Source organism: Palaemon carinicauda, chromosome 3 (assembly GCF_036898095.1).
Source record: "Palaemon carinicauda isolate YSFRI2023 chromosome 3, ASM3689809v2, whole genome shotgun sequence".
NCBI lineage: Eukaryota > Metazoa > Arthropoda > Malacostraca > Decapoda > Palaemonidae > Palaemon > Palaemon carinicauda.
The window spans coordinates 174458487-174475986 of record NC_090727.1 but is presented as its reverse complement, the minus strand read 5'-3'; the positions used below and the strand labels follow the sequence as shown (position 1 = coordinate 174475986).

The 17500-nt window shown below is 41.9% G+C and overlaps 1 protein-coding gene across 1 annotated transcript in view; it reads right to left on the bottom strand.

Annotated features, from left to right (window-relative positions):
* The window catches only part of LOC137638787 (uncharacterized protein DDB_G0286299-like), a 281890-nt gene that overhangs the window by 101124 nt on the left and 163266 nt on the right, over nt 1–17500 (bottom strand). The window lies entirely within an intron of this gene.

Genomic DNA, 17500 nt, shown 5'->3' with positions numbered 1-17500 from the left:
TAAGGGACGATCTCCTGAGGCAGCCCTACTTCATAAGGTTCCACGTCAGCCTGCAAAACCTCTCTCTTCATGGGTGAAAGTTATCCAGAATCCCCTTAGTCTTGAAGGCATTTCCAGGAGGGCAGCCACACAGATGACTGCCTCCCTGAGGAGTTTGTTGGTAGCCATCTACCAGGCAAATGGGTCATGTTTGGAAGATGGTGCCAGTAGAGGACTTCCTACTGTACCTCAGGATGGATGAAGGCCCCTCGATTCCTGGGGTCGAAGGGTACCGAGCGGCACTGGGCCAAGATTTCTCGCTCAAGGGATTGAACCTAAGGGCCTCGAAGCAGATAACTAGGCTCTTAAAGAGCTTTGAGGTGTTGTGTCCCCCCAAGCCCCTACAGGCTCCAGAAGGGGACCTTCCTTTTAGCCCTTCGGGGATGTCCTGTACAGATTCTGATGATGAAGACAGTCTTTCTCCGAGTCTTAGCCTCATCCAAAGGGTTAGCAAGATACACGGCCTGTCCTATAAAGTGTGCCACACTAGAGGTTGGAAGGAGTTAACATTCCGGTTTGTCCCCTCCTTCATGGCAGAGATCCATAACCTTTCGGTAGAAAAAGGTGCTGTGACGATAAGGACCTTCTCCCGTGCCCTGTCCGATCCATGATGGAGTACCTGGCTAGGACGGTGAGACTGTGACCTGCCATAAAGATCCTCTATGTATCCACTGATAGAGTGGATAAGCTGGTGGCGAGGAATACTGTCTCATTTTGGATAAGGGAAACAATCAGAAGAGCCTACAGGTCAGCAGGAGATGCCCCTCCCAAATCTATGAAGCTGCACAAGGTCAGGAGGATGGGGACTTCTCTAGTGTTCTCCAAGGATATGGCAGTTAGTGAGTCTGGAGGGTGGTGGTGCGAAAGGTGCAGTTCAACTTACGTCACACTGTCTGAAAGACTGTTCGGTCAAGTTTATCAATGTGTTCAATTCGTGGCTGCACAGCAGCAAATCTAACTACGACCTTTCCCTTCTACTCTCCCCGCTTTAGTAGCATTTTCCTTTGGCGTACTGGGCGGAGCATCAAACAGTCCTGGTGAGTGTGATTCAGCCTTGTCTTCAGCCTTGTGAGCGTGTTTCCCTTGTTGAGATGTAAGTATCTTAATTATCTAAATGACCTCCTCAGTGCAGCTCCCCTCCCTTTTCCACCTAGATCCTTTGTTCCGACCTCATAAGGATGAGTCTGCTAAGAACGAAATTCGGAGTAAGTACTGTATATCGCATCGGAATAAATGGCAAATTTCAAGTAATTCGTATTTTTCAGAGCTATATTTACGACGAATTTCCTTCTAGTTACGTCCCGCCCAGACATCCCCACAGGGTTCCACAGGTGGGGGTTGAATTTTTGGCTATGGGAACTGTAATGAGGATCTCTACCCTTGTATGACCTGAGCTGGAGCATGATGGGTGCTGCCAGATGCATTATGCTTAAGAAAGTTGTGGAGGACTATCGTATTTTCTGGTCGTGACTGGAAAGTTATCCAGATCTCCTAAGAAGGAAGTTCGTCATAACTGTAGCTAGGAAAAAATACAAATTATTGAGAATTTCCTCTATATCACAAACACTTGTGATTTTAATCAATGTAAATATTAATCACAATGGCAATTAATATCGAATTCTCTCCTTGGTAATACATATCCACTGCAAATTCATGTATGATAAATGTTTCTGGCTAGGCATGGGTTCAAACCTATGCCTCTGAGTCAAAATAATGCAATGACCGCTTTACCAATCGAATTATCAAGAATTATTATATAAGTTCATTTCAAGTCCGCTGTACATAATCGTGTCGAATAAAAATTCTGTTCTTAGACTTGTAATTAACCAATCTCCACCATGATAGCTGATTATTGAGTTTGCATCACGTGGTTTTTAAATTGAATATTTATGACTAACACTCGGGATTTTAATCAATGTAAATAAGCACAATGGCATTTGATATCGAATATATATATATATATATATATATATATATATATATATATATATATATATATATATATATATATATATATAGGGCTTGGTAGAGTAGTGGTTTTGGAAGTATAGAATATTACCCGTTGAGACATTATATCAAGAATAAATTTCTCTTGGCCTATGTCTGAATAACCTGGTATGAGTTCTCTAAGTAGAAAACTAGTGAGTGTTATGAAAAAATATACTTAATTGACCTTACATCATCAGCATACTCTAGGTCTGCTAAATTCCTCAACAATCTAGTCCAATCCTTCTCCACCATCTCTCACGCATTACAGAATCCATGAACACCACAGGATTTGCAATGCATGCTTATCAGAATGCATGAAATATCACACGAAGTTGGGCGGAAGATCAATAGAAGAAAGACAGAGATGATGAGAACGGAACCTGCAATGGAAGATGAAATATCATTGGAAGGAGAAATGATTAATAAGGTAGAATAATTTAAGTATTTAGGAACTAAGATCTCCAATACAGGGTCATTAGAATTAGAGTTTAGTGAAACATTGAAAAAGCAAATCAGACAATGGCTAGGTTAAATAAAATTTGGAAATCAAATCGCCTGAAATTACATATATAAATCAGACTATATATCAGTTTAGTGAGATCGGTGTTACTCTATGAACATGAGTCATGATATGAAAATGAAACAATCTCCAGTAGATTTAGTAGATTTGAGAACAAAGACCTCAGAAGGATATTGGGAGTTAAATGGCTGGACAGGATTAGAAATGAAACTGCAAGAGAGATTACTTTAGTACCATATGTGGATGAGATCATGGTGGGGGTATATAGAGATGGATTTGGTATGCTCTTAGCTATCCCCAAGAGAGATTAGTTCGCCAAGGCACTAGAAAAGTTGGAAGACCCAGGCCTACATGATTTAGGACTATGAAACGCGAAGTGGGAGATGATGAATGGAGAAGTATTGAATCTAACCGAGGCCCTGATTATCAAGTTGATACCCGTACAACTATCACAGATGATTGGCAGGTCGTGGATTTATAAGAAATACAAGTTATAATAAATCTTTTAACTTTAAGGGCTCATATGGACAGATGGTATTCGCAACACAAGACGAGTTTGTTTCATGTTGAAGCATCATTTTCTTTTCAAAGGCATGGGTCGTAGTCGTACAGTAGCAGCAACTACAGTAAAGTAGACAAGACAAGAACGCTTCAAGGACAGTTCTAAAGCTGGATGCTCCGTAGCTCTTCGAGTATGGATTAGTACATCCAACCGTTCATAAAAGAAACCCAAAGAAAAAAGCGGGTTTGGAGGACAAAGAGCATGAAAGAGAAAAGCGAGAGAATGGGTGGAAGGAACCGTGTAGGCCCGGAAGCGTTCCAGATGGAAACAGATCCAAAGGCCTAGACGGGAAGAAACCCTTCCTCGCCGATGGAATAGTTCCACAATACCTTAGCTTTTGTGCTTCGCTTTTGTTCTTGTGCGGCCGCCGAAGTTTATTTATTCTCCGGGAGAAAGTGAAACTGGTTTGTTAGCCGGCGGGGCAACCCCCACCCACACCCTCCCCTCCCCCACTATCCCTGACATCATCCCCTCATCCCGCTCTCATATCTCCCGGCTGTTTTCCTTGTTATTTGGGATCTGTCTGACAGCAAGTTACCTCTGGCGGAGGAAGGTAATCCTCGTTCAGTTCAGTTGATCTTTTTGCAGTTTACTATCGAGAGATTGCTTGTATTGAAGGCAAAGGGGCGAACGTTCTTTTATACTTAGATTGTTCCCAGTTAAAAAGAAAATTAAAACTATAGAACACAGATAACTTAAAGGGACCCAAACCATTTAAAAGTAGTTTTTTTTTTTTCGTTTTATCTGGGGGCATTTTGCATTTTAACTCTGGGAACAGAGAAGATCAAACATTTCTACTGTTGTTTTAGCGTTTTAAAAGGACAAGTTATTTATACTGAAGTAAAGAATGCTACAGAATTTTAGAAACGCTGAACAAACCCTACAATCCTTGTGGTGGCCGATGTGGTAACGTCCCTGACTGGTTATGGCCAGATTGGGGTTCGAGTCCTGCTCAAACTCGTTAGTTTTTTTGGTCGCTACAACCTCACCATCATTGTGAGCTAAGGATTTGGGGGTTTGGGGAAGCCTATAGGTCTACCTTCTGAGTCATCAGCAGCCATTGCCTGACCCTCCTTGGTCGTAGCTTGGGTGAAGAAGGGGCTTTGGCGCTGATCATATGTATATATGGTCAGTCTCTAGGGGATTGTCCTGCTTGATAGGGCAATGTCACTGTCTCTTGCCTCTGCCATTCTTGAGCGGCCTTTAAACCTTTAAAAGACCAATTACTAAATAAAAATGAGTTAACCTTTTGTTAACCTTCAGCTACATTACAACAAATGATGATTATTGATTAACGTTTCCCAATTCTATATTTCGTTCCATCTTTTATTTTTGTCTTTCTGTATCAGGTCTACAGTATACTCGTTTCTCTCTCTTCCTCTTTCTGTCTAGTATACTTTTTACTACCTCTCTCTCTCTCTCTTTCTCTCTCTCAAATATAGCGTATCCTTAGATCTTGCTTCCAGCGGATGTAATAAACAGTAACACGGTAAACTAGTTCAAGAATAAGTTAGACAAAATCACAAAAGCTCTCTAAATGCTTAAAGTAAATCGCTTTACCCAAGAGCAAATGGAGTCTCCGCAGATGAACTAAAAAGTCTTTGAGATATCCAAAATCCTTGTAACTCCTTGTAACGCTCTCTCTCTCTCTCTCTCTCTCTCTCTCTCTCTCTCTCTCTCTCTCACTTCAGTAGTAATATGTGAATACTGGTGTGATGCGTCTGTGACGGTTTATAAATTGCGAGTAACACGTAAAAAAAAACAATAGGTTATGCTAATGAAGTGATCTCGATATAGATTAATCCAGCGCCTTACAAACTTATTCACACTCAGTGCAGCTTTTCTGATGTGGTAACGTCCCTGACTGGTGACCGCTAGACTGTGGTTCTGGTCTCGCTCAAACTCGTTAGTTTCTTTGGTCGCTGCAATCTCACCATCCTTGTGAGCTAAGAATGGGGGGGGGGGGCGGGTTTGTGGGAGCCTATAGGTCTATCTGCTGAGTCATCAGCAGCTATTGCCTGGCCCTCCTTGGTCCTAGCTTGGGTGCAAAGGGCGCTTGATCGCTGATCATATGTATATACGGTCATTCTCTAGAGCATTGTCCTGCTTGATAGGGCAATGTCCTTGTCCCTTGCCTCTGCCATTCATGCGCGGCCTATAAACCTTTAAATAGCATAACGTCGTTTAACTTTGAAGATTCCATCACGAAAGCTCGTAGCTTGGAACATTGTAAACCATATTATTCCCTTGAGGATTGTAATACTTCTTTGATTTACTCCTTGTATAACTTCACGGCAAGCTTCCCATTCAACGATATTTTTAATTAAGAGAAAATATCTTGATATCACGGTTTAGATAAGGCTTCTTCAGGTAGCGGCGGTTTGCATGGAGAAAATTGGAATGGCCTTATCTGCTGTGCTGTCACACTAAGGCGTTCATTAATTATCTCGCCGAAATAGAATGTAAAGAAGAGGAGGGAGCCAAAAATAGAGATCATGTCCAACAGGAAAATGTGAAAAATTAGGAAACGCTGCTGCTTCTCCTGATCATTTGCCTACCCGTTTTTTTTTTTTTTTTTTTTTTTTTGTAAAGACAAAGAAACCCCCCCCCACCCCCCACCCTTTCTGCTATGTGATTAGGAAACTTTTCCTTAGAAATAAAGAGGATATGATACGTAAGAGCTCAGCGGGGTTCACTTGGCCGTGAAATTAAGATTTGGGATAAGGAGAAAACACGTGAAAAACTTATGTAAGAGGGATGTTGAAAAATCACAAATATGTTCTAATTTTCTATGTTATGGTGGTTAGTTTGATATGTAATCTAAGTCAAATACAGTGTCGAGGGAGGAATATTTTATTCTTACAATACACTACGATTGTTTAGGGCTGGATTTCAATGCAGATTAAACATTGAGATATAGCTGCTCTTAAGATGATAATAATAATAATGATAATAATAATAATAATAATAATAATAATAATAAAGATAAAAAGCCTATTTTAGCTGCTATGTGAATAAGGAATTTTACTGACATGAAGTTGTCCTCTCCTTAACGAAAATCTCTCGAAACTGATTTATCCTTCTGTGCAAATCCGAAAGGAAATTGGGTTGAATGTGGGCCACTAAATGAAATCGATGTTCCTACTACCTGTAATTGAAAGTATTATAGCACAAAATGCAAGGAAACCATAATAAATCCGAGTAGGCTTAATTTGGTTCATCTCTACCAATCAACGTTTTTCTCCTACATCATGGGTACGATCTGGGAACCCGACAAAAATAATCAACGGGTCTAATCAGTTCGTTATATTCAGAAGTGTCTGAAGCATTTTTACCTCCGCCAACGAAGTTGGAAGGAGATTATGTATTCGACCCTGTATGTGCGCGCGTGCGTGTATATATATATATATATATATATATATATATATATATATATATATATATATATATATATATGTATGTATATATATATATATGTATGTATGTGTGTGTGTTTGTTTGTTTGTTTGTTTGTATGTGAATAGCTTTCTGCCCACAATTTTAATCATACCTGTTATTGCAACAAACATCTCGTTCTATTTCTAAAATTTCAGAGGTATTTTTCGTTTTATTAGATGATTTCAGAGTTTATCTTTTGCTGTATTGAGATTTAAAGTTGTTACAGTCATCAGATCACAAATATTTTGTATCAGCTATAAAGGTATTTTATTGGTTACATCGTTTCAGAATGTTTATTTGTTACTTTGCTCTATCAAAACAATCAATCATTCTATTCAGTCAACTTCTCCTTCATGCAGTTTTGTTGATGATTCATGAAGGTACATTTTCTACTGTTGTGACACAGCAAAGCATTATATGATGCCGAACAGGAAATAGATCCTGTAAAGGTTCCTTGTGACCTTGGATCTGTGAAGGTCCTTCACTGATCCAAGGTCACAAGGTCACAATCATATAACGTGGTGTACTGTAGGATTTTTCTACTTGACCTACTGTACATTCATTCGTACTTCCTTTCTTCCGTCTTACCGTTCAACCTAGAATCACCCAAGTACTGAATGGTCTCCCCTGGCCACGGCACTGGACCATATGATCCAAATTCTATGAATCAAATCAAAGACAATAAAAGGTAATATTCTTGAAAACTCCTCATGGAATAAGTAAACAAAGAGCTTGAATAAACAAAAGTAAACTGACCTCAGGTCACTATTTTTTAATTTCTTAGCAGCTTGAAGTTTTTTTATAAGAATTACTTTAATTTTAAAGATTTTTGCTTTGTACTGTAAATATTTGAGCCAATGTAGTTTATGACTTACATACTCACTTTACTGTACCAACCGTGTGTCACACGATCGTACATAAATTATTTTGTATATATTATGCTTGTATCTGCGCTCTTCCCTCGCACTAAAAAGAACCTGAATAATCATGTCTCCGGTTTTCCTCTGTAACATTGTCTGTCTTGTGAACATGAAAATGCCTGTTGCCTTGAGATTTTGTATATAAAGGAGAGTGTTCTATAATAAAGTTACTCAGTTGATTGCTTCCTGCCTTTGAGTCGCAACCTTTCTCTTGGCCCGTCACATTGGTGACCCCGGAAGTCGACTCGCTCCCACCACCCCCACCCCCTCGCCCCTCCATCGTTGGTACTATGGCGGCCTCTATGGCAGTTGGTGCTGCGGCCGCCCCATTCAAACTTTCATCGTTTGCCAGCGGAGAGGCGTTTGCTTGGTTTCAGCGCGCAGAAGTCCTGTTTCGCATCAGGGGCGTGACTCGCTCAACCACCAAAGCAAATTATGTTCTCGCGGCGATACCCGAGGACACCTTCCCAGAAATATCCGACTGGCTTTGTGAACAAGGAGACACCCCAATAGCGTATGACGCCCTCAAAACATACCTTCTGAAGCAGCACTCGCCGTCGCCAGCCGCCCGTATAGCAAAGCTTTTTCAGCTCTCGCAACAAGCGTTGGGGGACCAAAGGGCTTCGCTTGCCCTCAGGGAAATGACCAGTATCGCTCGCCTTCAACCTGCCGCAGACGGCTCTCCTCATGAGGTGAACCTACTTCGTGCCCTTTGGATACGCCGTTTACCTGGACCTATACGCGCTGCCATACCCGATGTCGATAGTTTACCCATAAAGGACTTGATGACCTAAGCCGACGCCCTTATGGACAGCCACTTCCAGACCTCCATCAACGCCTCCACCCCTGACGAAGAGGATGCCTATTCAACGTCAACCGAAGCTGACATGAATGCCGTAGGACGTACACGCCTACCCCGTGACGTGCCGAAGCAGCGACAATGCCGCCCACCACCCACCAATCGCTCGCGCCCCAACGAACAACTTCTACAGCCACTTACTACCTCCCATCCGCCGCAGTTTTGCTACTACCACTTCAGATTCGGGCAACCGCGAAGAAATGTGCCAAGGATTGTCAGTGGCCAAAAAACGTGTAAGTAGGCCATCGCTCGTGGCAGTGACCTCCCGTCTTTCTAATCTTTTCTTTTTACTGGATGCAGGAACGGGCGTGCCATTTTGGTAGACACGGGTGCTTGTTGTTCTCTTTTGCCAAGGAAACTCTTCAAGGCACGACGTAGTCTGTCTACATCTGCCGACGTCCGCTTGGTAGCTGCCAACGGATCTGCGATACCCACCTACGGTTACGAGAACCTCACATTATCGTTCAGAAACGGTAAATTCAGTTGGAAGTTTCTCGTTGCTGACGTCACATTGCCAATCCTCGGTGCGGATTTCCTCTCTCATTTCCACCTTCTGGACGATGTCGCCCACCGACGATTGGTCAACGCAGACTCGTACTTGTCGACACCTCTTCAACCCGCCCCCTCTAACCTCGCTCTCCACATCAGCGCACCCACGGATACCTACGCCCACCTCCTCACGTCGTACCCGGAAGTTTTCCGTCCAGAACTTCGCCAAACGCCCACGGTTCCTGCCAAGCACGGTATTTATCACCATATCAAGACGACGGGACCCCCAGTCTTCGCAAAATTCAGACGTCTGGCACCGGAACAATTGGCAGCCGCCAAACAGACGTTCGCCGAAATGGAGGAAATGGGCCTTTGCCAAAAGGCCTCCAGCCCATGGTCGTGACCCTTACACATCGTTCTGAAGAAAGACGGCTCCCTCCGTCCGTGCGGGGATTCAGGCGCCTGAACATGCAAACAGAACCGGATCACTACCCCCTCCCAAACATTGCCGACGTGACCTCCTACCTGCACAAAGCGAAGGTTTTCTCTACGCTCGACCTCCTGAAGGGGTATTATCAGGTGCCTATGAACCCAGAAGACATCCCCAAGACCGCCATCACCACTCTGTTTGGTACATACACCTTCAATTACTCCTGTTTTGGCCTTCGTAATGCTGGGGCCCCGTTTCAACGTCTCATGGATGGCATCTTAGGGGACCTCCCTTTCTGTGTATGTTATGTGGACGACATACTTGTGTTCTCCTCCTCAAAAGAGGAACACCTCCGTCACCTGCGCATCGTGCTCGACCGCCTGCAACAAAACGGCCTTGTAGTCCGGTACGACAAATGTACCTTTGGCGCCAACGAAGTGTCGTTCTTAGGGCACCGCATCACTCCTTAAGGAGTCCATCCCCTCCCTGAGAAGGTAGCAGCCGTTCAGAACTTCCCCGCGCCCTCGACCGTCAAAGCTCTGCAGGAATTCTTGGGCATGATCAACTATTATCACCGTTTTCTGCCAGCCATTGCCGCCACTCTTGCTCCCCTCTACGCCTCCCTCAAGGGCAAGTCAAAGGACCTGAAGTGGGGTCCCCTTCAAGAAGCAGCCTTCTGCAATGCAAAGAAGGCCCTATCAACTGTTGCGGCTCTCACTTTTCCTATCCCACACGCCCCTCTCCTTCTCTCCACCAATGCCAGCGACGTCGCTATTGGTGCAGTACTCGAGCAGGTGGTCAACGGCTCACCCCGCCCATTGGCCTTCTTCAGCAGAAAACTGTCCAAGGCAGAATCTGGTTATTCTACCTTCGATCGAGAATTGCTGGCGGTGCACTTGGCGGTCCGTCACTTTCGTCATTTCTTAGAAGGTACGCCCTTCGTCATTCGCACAGACCACATGCCTCTGGTGCACGCCTTCACTCGACAGTCTGACGCCTGGTCTGCCCGTCAACGCCGACATCTCTCCGCCGTGGCTGAATACAATTGCACCCTTCAATACGTCCCTGGGAAAATGAATCCCGTTGCCGATGCCCTGTCAAGAAACACGTTGGCTGCCTTTCAACTGGGATTGGATTACAATGCCCTGGCTGAAGCCCAACGACAGGATCCAGAGAATCAAGCATGTAGGACATCCTGCACGTCCCTCCGTTGGGAAGACTTTCCCCTCGAAGACTCCAACACCACCCTCCTGTGTGACGTCAGTACTGGTAGACCGCGACCTTGGATTCCTGCTCCCATGCGACGGCAGGTGTTTGATTTCATTCACGGCTTTTCACATCCCTCGTGCCGTTCTACTGCACAGCTGCTGAAGGCAAAGTTCATTTGGCACGGCATTTCTAAGGATGCTAAGGATTGGGTCCACACCTGTACTTCTTGCCAAACTTCCAAAGTACATCGACACACGGATTCAGGAGTGGGCACCTTTCCTCAACCTCAGTGTCATTTCGCACACATTCACGTCGACGTTGTAGGCCCCCTACCCACATCACAAGGACATCGTTACCTGTTTACCGTCATCGACCGCTCCACTCGTTGGCCTGAAGCCATTCCCATGGAAACTGCAACGTCTGCCTCATGTACATCTGCCTTACTCTCTGGATGGATTTCAAGATTTGGTATCCCTGAGCATATTACTTCTTTCAGGGGAATTACTTTCACCTCTCAATTGTGGACATCATTAGCGAATCTCCTGGGCATCACCCTACATCAGACAACGGCCTACAACCCCGCTGCCAATGGAAGGGTTGAACGTTTTTCGCACCCTCAAAGCAGCTTTGATGTCCCGCTGCAAGGATTGCAACTGGTTTACTCAGCTTCCCTGGGTCCTCCTGGGACTAAGGACCACTCCTAAAGACGCCCTCGACGTCTCGGCAGCTGAAATGGTGTATGGCGATCCGTTGGTCGTCCCTGCCGAATTTTTTCCTTCTACAACCTTCTCCAACGATCTCCAGCGCATACGTCACGTCGTGGGAAAATTTACTCCGTGCCGCCAGACTTACAAGCCCCCAGCGAAGCATCACATACCAACGGACTTGCACTCTGCAACGCACGTCTTCCTGCGCAACGACACTAGCAAGCCACTGCTAACGCCCCCTTACACAGGCCCTTTCCTTGTGATCCGAAAGCATTCCTACTAAACATTCGTGGCAAAGAAGACTGGGTCTCCATTGATTGTCTAAAACCTGCTTATCTTCTGCCAGATGACCCGCCTACAGTTCGCCTCTCTAGATCAAGGCACCCTATTTAACATGTACAGTATGTCATTTTTAGGGGGGAGCCATGTACCAACCGTGTGTCACACGATCGTACATAAATTATTTTGTATATATTATGCTTGTATCTGCGCTCTTCCCTCGCACTAAAAAGAACCTGAATAATCATGTCTCCGGTTTTCCTCTGTAACATTGTCTGTCTTGTGAACATGAAAATGCCTGTTGCCTTGAGGTTTTGCATATAAAGGAGAGTGTTCTATAATAAAGTTACTCAGTTGGTTGCTTCCTGCCTTTGAGTCGCAACCTTTCTCTCGGCCCGTCACATTACTTTGCTCTACTTTAAAGGCTACTTTCCTGGTTCTATCACGCAGTGAAACCCCAGTCTTTTCAGAACACAAATCCACATTATGGAAAAAGAATAAGAAAGTCTAAAATATTTCTCATTTATCAAATCTCTAATTTGAATTCACAAATTTTAATTGTTCTGTTACCAACAGGTTGAATATTTACTTTTCCGCAATTTATGGCATCCTTAATATCCATGGCCCGTTTGTTGATTTTTGGTCAATTTGTTTATTTTTATATGATCATTAGATAAGTGACAATAAAAAAATAGTTTTGTTTTATTTTCACTTAATAATTCAATAAAGAAGTTACAATAAAAATACTGCAAAACGAGGTATGTTGTATTACGTATTTAATTTGTGAAATATAAGATTTTGTGCAATTACTTTTAGAATATCATTTTTCAGCTAGGATCATATTTTTGCATATGTTTATTGGCAGGTTCATGTCTGTATTTTTTCTTTTAGTTAGGCTCTTCTCTTTTTGATAAATTTATGTTATTTGGCACTGGAAAACCTTATCTCCCATTAAGTACATCGATGAGCTTCCAAATATTTGAATGACTAATATTCACTTTGTGATTCAGTGCGCTGTGGTAGGCTAGTTCTAAACTATTTGTTTATATAGGAGATATTTATTTTGATGTTGCTCTTCTTAAAATGTTTTATTTTTCCTTATTTCTTTTCCTCACTGGGCTATTTTTCCTGTTGGAGCCCCTGGGCTTATAGCATCCTGCTTTTCCAGCTAGGGTTGTAGCTTAGCAAATAATAATAATAATAATAATAATAATAATAATAATAATAATAATAATAGTACGAGCAATTCCCCACGTACATCAATCCCAAATATTCCATATAGTCAATGCAAATAGAGGTTCAAGGCGCCGTCTCCTTTCTCCTTTTTCTCTTGGTGGTCTTATATAATCAAAAGAGGATACTATTAACTGTGGAATATCATCTTCTAAAAGATGTTCATATCCATCTACAGCATCCACCGGCAGGAAGGTAAGGACAACAAGACAGAGCATTTTTTGGTGGGCAAAAACTGCCATTTTCGTGATATCTGCAATTCATTCCCTCTTGTATAACAGGCTTGTATACATTTTATCTTAAATGAAACAAGTAGAAAGAAAAATTCGAAGACAGAAACGATTCCAAAGATCTATTACGGTCTTTTTTTTCCCCCAATCTATAATTATGTTATCATAGCCCTCGTTCTGCAGTAATTCATTTATTTTGAGTTTAGATTTTTGTCAGAGAGCTATGCGAATAATCGTGGGACATTGAAATTATCTTTCCGAATGTGCACTACATACTGTATAACTGAAAAAATGACTAGAGCAGCATTTAAATGTTCCATCTGCCGCCCAATTTTTGTACCATTTTAAATGTCGAAGTGCTTCGTCACATGCAAAAATTAGCATTCGTTTTGAATCTTCTATTCCACTGTCATACTGTAAAAAAAAATTTCGTCGATGTCAAAGTAAGAGTATTCTTTTGGAATGGAGAACGCAACATTTGCAGGTGATGTGACGGAATATTTGGAATCAGCTTGCATCCAAGTCTGTTATCACCATTAAGCTGTTCAAACCTTGATATTTGCTTTAGCATTTCAACTTCACTAGTGATGATTTTGAGAGGTGCATTAGGAGATGAAATCGACTTTACTTTAATATTTGAGACCGTGTTCCTTGCCTTTACCTCTGCAGGAGTTGAAGCGTGATTATGAATCTTAATCTTCTTAAGCTTTTTATAGTTTTCATTTGAATTCTTGCCTGACACGCACAATTTTCACGCCAGTTTATCTTCAGTCCATTAGCATACTCCTTATTCTTTGTGCATATATGATTTGACCTCTTTGTTTTTCCCTTTCTCTGAAGAATTAATCTTTTTGTATAAAACTAATTCGATGTGAATGAAAAACCTTGTTTTGATCTGTCCAAAACAAAAGATCTTAAACTTACCAAAAACCATTTTAGCCCTGAAGTAATTTGCTGTTCCAAACTTTCTTTCTAAAATTGCATTTGAGAGAGAGAGAGAGAGAGAGAGAGAGAGAGAGAGAGAGAGAGAGAGAGAGAGAGAGAGAGAACAACATTGAAACAGTTATGACGAACGAGTACCAGAGAGAGAGAGAGAGAGAGAGAGAGAGAGAGAGAGAGAGAGAGAGAGAGAGAGAACTACAACAAATTAAAACTGTTCAACAACCATTTTAATTCTACAGTACTGTTCTTATCTTTTTTTACGTGTTTTGGGTACGAATTGCCCTAGCACCATTAAAAGATAAATACAAAGATGCGGCTTAGATTTGCCGTGGCCTTCTAGACTTGCCCTGCTTAACCTAATCTAGGCCGTCCGGTCTCTCCATCTATGACCCACAGTGCTATAAGTCAGGCGATGGGGCTAAAATGTATAAAAATAACATCTTTATTTGCAAACCGGTTTTCATATTTTCTGAGGCATAGTTACGACTTTCCTCTTTTTCTGTCACCGTCCTATACCTTTCTGGTTTAAAGGTCCTTAATGAGTGGCAAATGCAAGAGACGGGATAATGCCATAGAGACTGACCATATGAGATCAGTATCCAAGCCTCCTCTCCATCAAGCTAGGACCAGGAGGGCCAGGCAATGGCTCTTGCACGTAGACCTATAGGATCGGGGCTCGAACCTCCGTCCAGCTGATTGCCAGGCAGGAACGTTTCCAATAGGCTATCACAACCTTTTAACTGTCTGTTTCCATATTCAAATACACATTGTATTATCCTAAGAAATAACTATCTTCATTAGCTTATTTGGTTTTATGGAACTCCCATAACTGCTAAAATGAAAAATGAAAACTAATTAACTCTATTTTGATAAAATGAAAGCATATATATATTTTTTTTAAAACAGACAGATTTTCTTCATTAGTTATAAGAAAAAATGACGATAAACGCTTGTTAGAATCATGATTATATTTTATGACCATCCTTGATTTCACGGAAAATCCAGTATCGTGGGAAGGTGTGTCCTTCCCTCAATGTCCAAGTGGATCTGGAACTGACATCCGGGGGATGTAATCAACGTTCTTAGTTCCACTACTGGAAATTTCACGACCGCATGTAGCTGGCACCAGACGGGCCATTTCAGCCACTTTGATGAAGCATCATCGCTGGAGCTATTAAGGGCCTTATAAACTTTCTTCCAAAGACCTTGTGTATAAGGGACTGTCTTATAAACTATGTTGTGGTGGCCTGGTGGTAGCTTCCTTGCCTGGTGATTGCCTGACTGGGGTTCAAGTACTGCTCAAACTCGTTAGTTCCTTTGGTCCCTGCAACCTCACCATCCTTGTGAGCTAAGGATGTGGGGTTTGAGGGAGCCTATAGGTCTATCAACTGAGTCATCAGCAGCCATTGCCTGGCCCTCCTTGGTCCTAGCTTGGGAGGTGAGGGGCTTGGGCGTTGATCATATGTAATATGGCCAGTCTCTAGGATATTGGTCTGCTTGATAGGGAAATATTACTCTCTTGCCTCTGCCATTCACGAGCGCCTTTAAACCTTTAAACGAATGATATCTGGACCAGTTTCATACTAAGCTAGGTTTTCATTCAATCAGCTTTATTGATGTGCATGATAGTGAGTAAACTTACTTAAAAAAAAAAAAAAAACACCATGCCGTGTCAAAAAATTTTGGGTATTAAAATTCCACATTTATATATCGTTGTCTATTTTAAGAACAGGAGCTTTTTGCCTCTCCAGCTGAAGATCACTTTGAAAAAAAGTGCGAAAGCTTTTATGTTGTTAAGATATATAGCTATATATATGTGTGGACTTTTAAGAGCCAATCATTAAACTTTTGAGATAAAATTTATTCAGGGCTGGAGTAAAATATACTAATACTGGATTTTAGAATATACCGTCCAGAGAAAGGGTGGAAGGGGAACGGTTCGGGGATGGCGTGATAATTTCTTTTGAGAAGTCCGCTCCACTTTTCCCGAAAGGACTTTTATCGTCTGCGACAGTTTGACAAAAGAGATGTCCACATCGCCCTTCTGGCCATCTCCTCAACTCCCTTTGATCAGTCATTTCAGATCTCAGGTCAATATATTCACGATTTTTTTTTTTTTTTTCGTAATGCATAAAGTCTTTCGAAATGTCTTCAATGAAGTGGTATTATGCAAGAGTGTTCACGATGATGATTATTTAAAATTTATAGATTCTATTAGAATAGTTAAAATAATTCCTTTATGAGTAAGTGTAATCCAGCATCTTGCCAACAGCGTGATATTTGTATCGATGGAGTGAATTAATATATTTCACGTGATAAATTTTCAACAAAAGATTTGTATCTGAATTTACCTTTCCCACCGAACGCAGAGCTGGACCAGCGTGAAACGTTTAATCAGAAGATGCTGCATTGGAAATAGTAAGTAGCCGAATCAATCATCTCATAAGCATCAAAGTACATTATATTACCATAAGTTTTGACGGTATAAGTCACATTAATATTTGCATTTTTGAAATCATCATGATTTTAAAGCCTAAATTTTTTTTTCCGTAGGGTCGTAGTGCCATCAGTGCACGTCATATGGCGCACCGTAGGTATTACTTAAGGGTCTTTGGAGCGTCATTTTGACCCCGTAGCTGCTCTCACTTTTTAGCCTTCTACTATACTTACACTGAATAGCCTCCCTGGCCTCAGGTCATAATGCTAATCCAAAAAATCCAAGCCGAAGTTCTTTCACTTCTGGTTATTATTATTATTATTATTATTATTATTATTAGCTAAGCTGTAACCCTAGTTGGAAAAGCAGGATGCTATAAGCCATAGGGCTCCACCACGAAGAATAGCCCCGTGAGGAAAGGAAATGAGGAAAAAAATGAATATTGTGCCTGAGTGTACTCTCAAGCAAGAGAACTATATCCTAAGACAGTGTAAGACTATGGTACAGAGGCTATGGCGCTACCCAAGACTAGAGAAGGATGCTTTGATTTTGGAGTGTCCCTCTCTTAGAAGAACTGCTCAACACAACTAAAGAGTCTCTTCTACCTTTACCAAGAGGAAAGCAGCCAATGAGCAATTACAGTGCAGTAGTAAACCCATTGAGCGAAGAAGAATTGTTTGGTAATCTTAGTGTTGTCAGATGCACGAGTACAGAGGAGAATGTGGAAAGAATAGGCCGGGATATACTGTGTATGTGTAGGCAAACGAAAAATGAGCCGTAAACAAAGAGAGAGCGATCCAAATCTAGTACTGTCTGAACTGTCAGAGAACCCAATAACTCTCTAACGGTAGTATCTCAACGGGTGGTTGGTGCCTTGGCCAATTGGTGGTATTTGGTTGTTCTTGATCCCGTGTAAATTAATATTGGACATCTTGAATGATGATGAAGACAATAATCTACTTGACATTTCTTGAAGCAATGATTTGAAATCGAGTGTTGAAGAGACAGAAACAAGATTTTCTCAAAACAAAATGTTAGGTAAATAAATATTCCATCTTTTTTTAATTTCTTTTCTTTTTTTCATTAATGACTCGGTTAGATATAGGGCTGCAAACAACCCCCCCCCCCCCCTTCTCTCTCAATTTGATAAAATTTATTGCCTGTATTGAAAAGAAAAGAAGAATTATTGCTGGTCAAATTTCCGGTTTCTAGAAGAA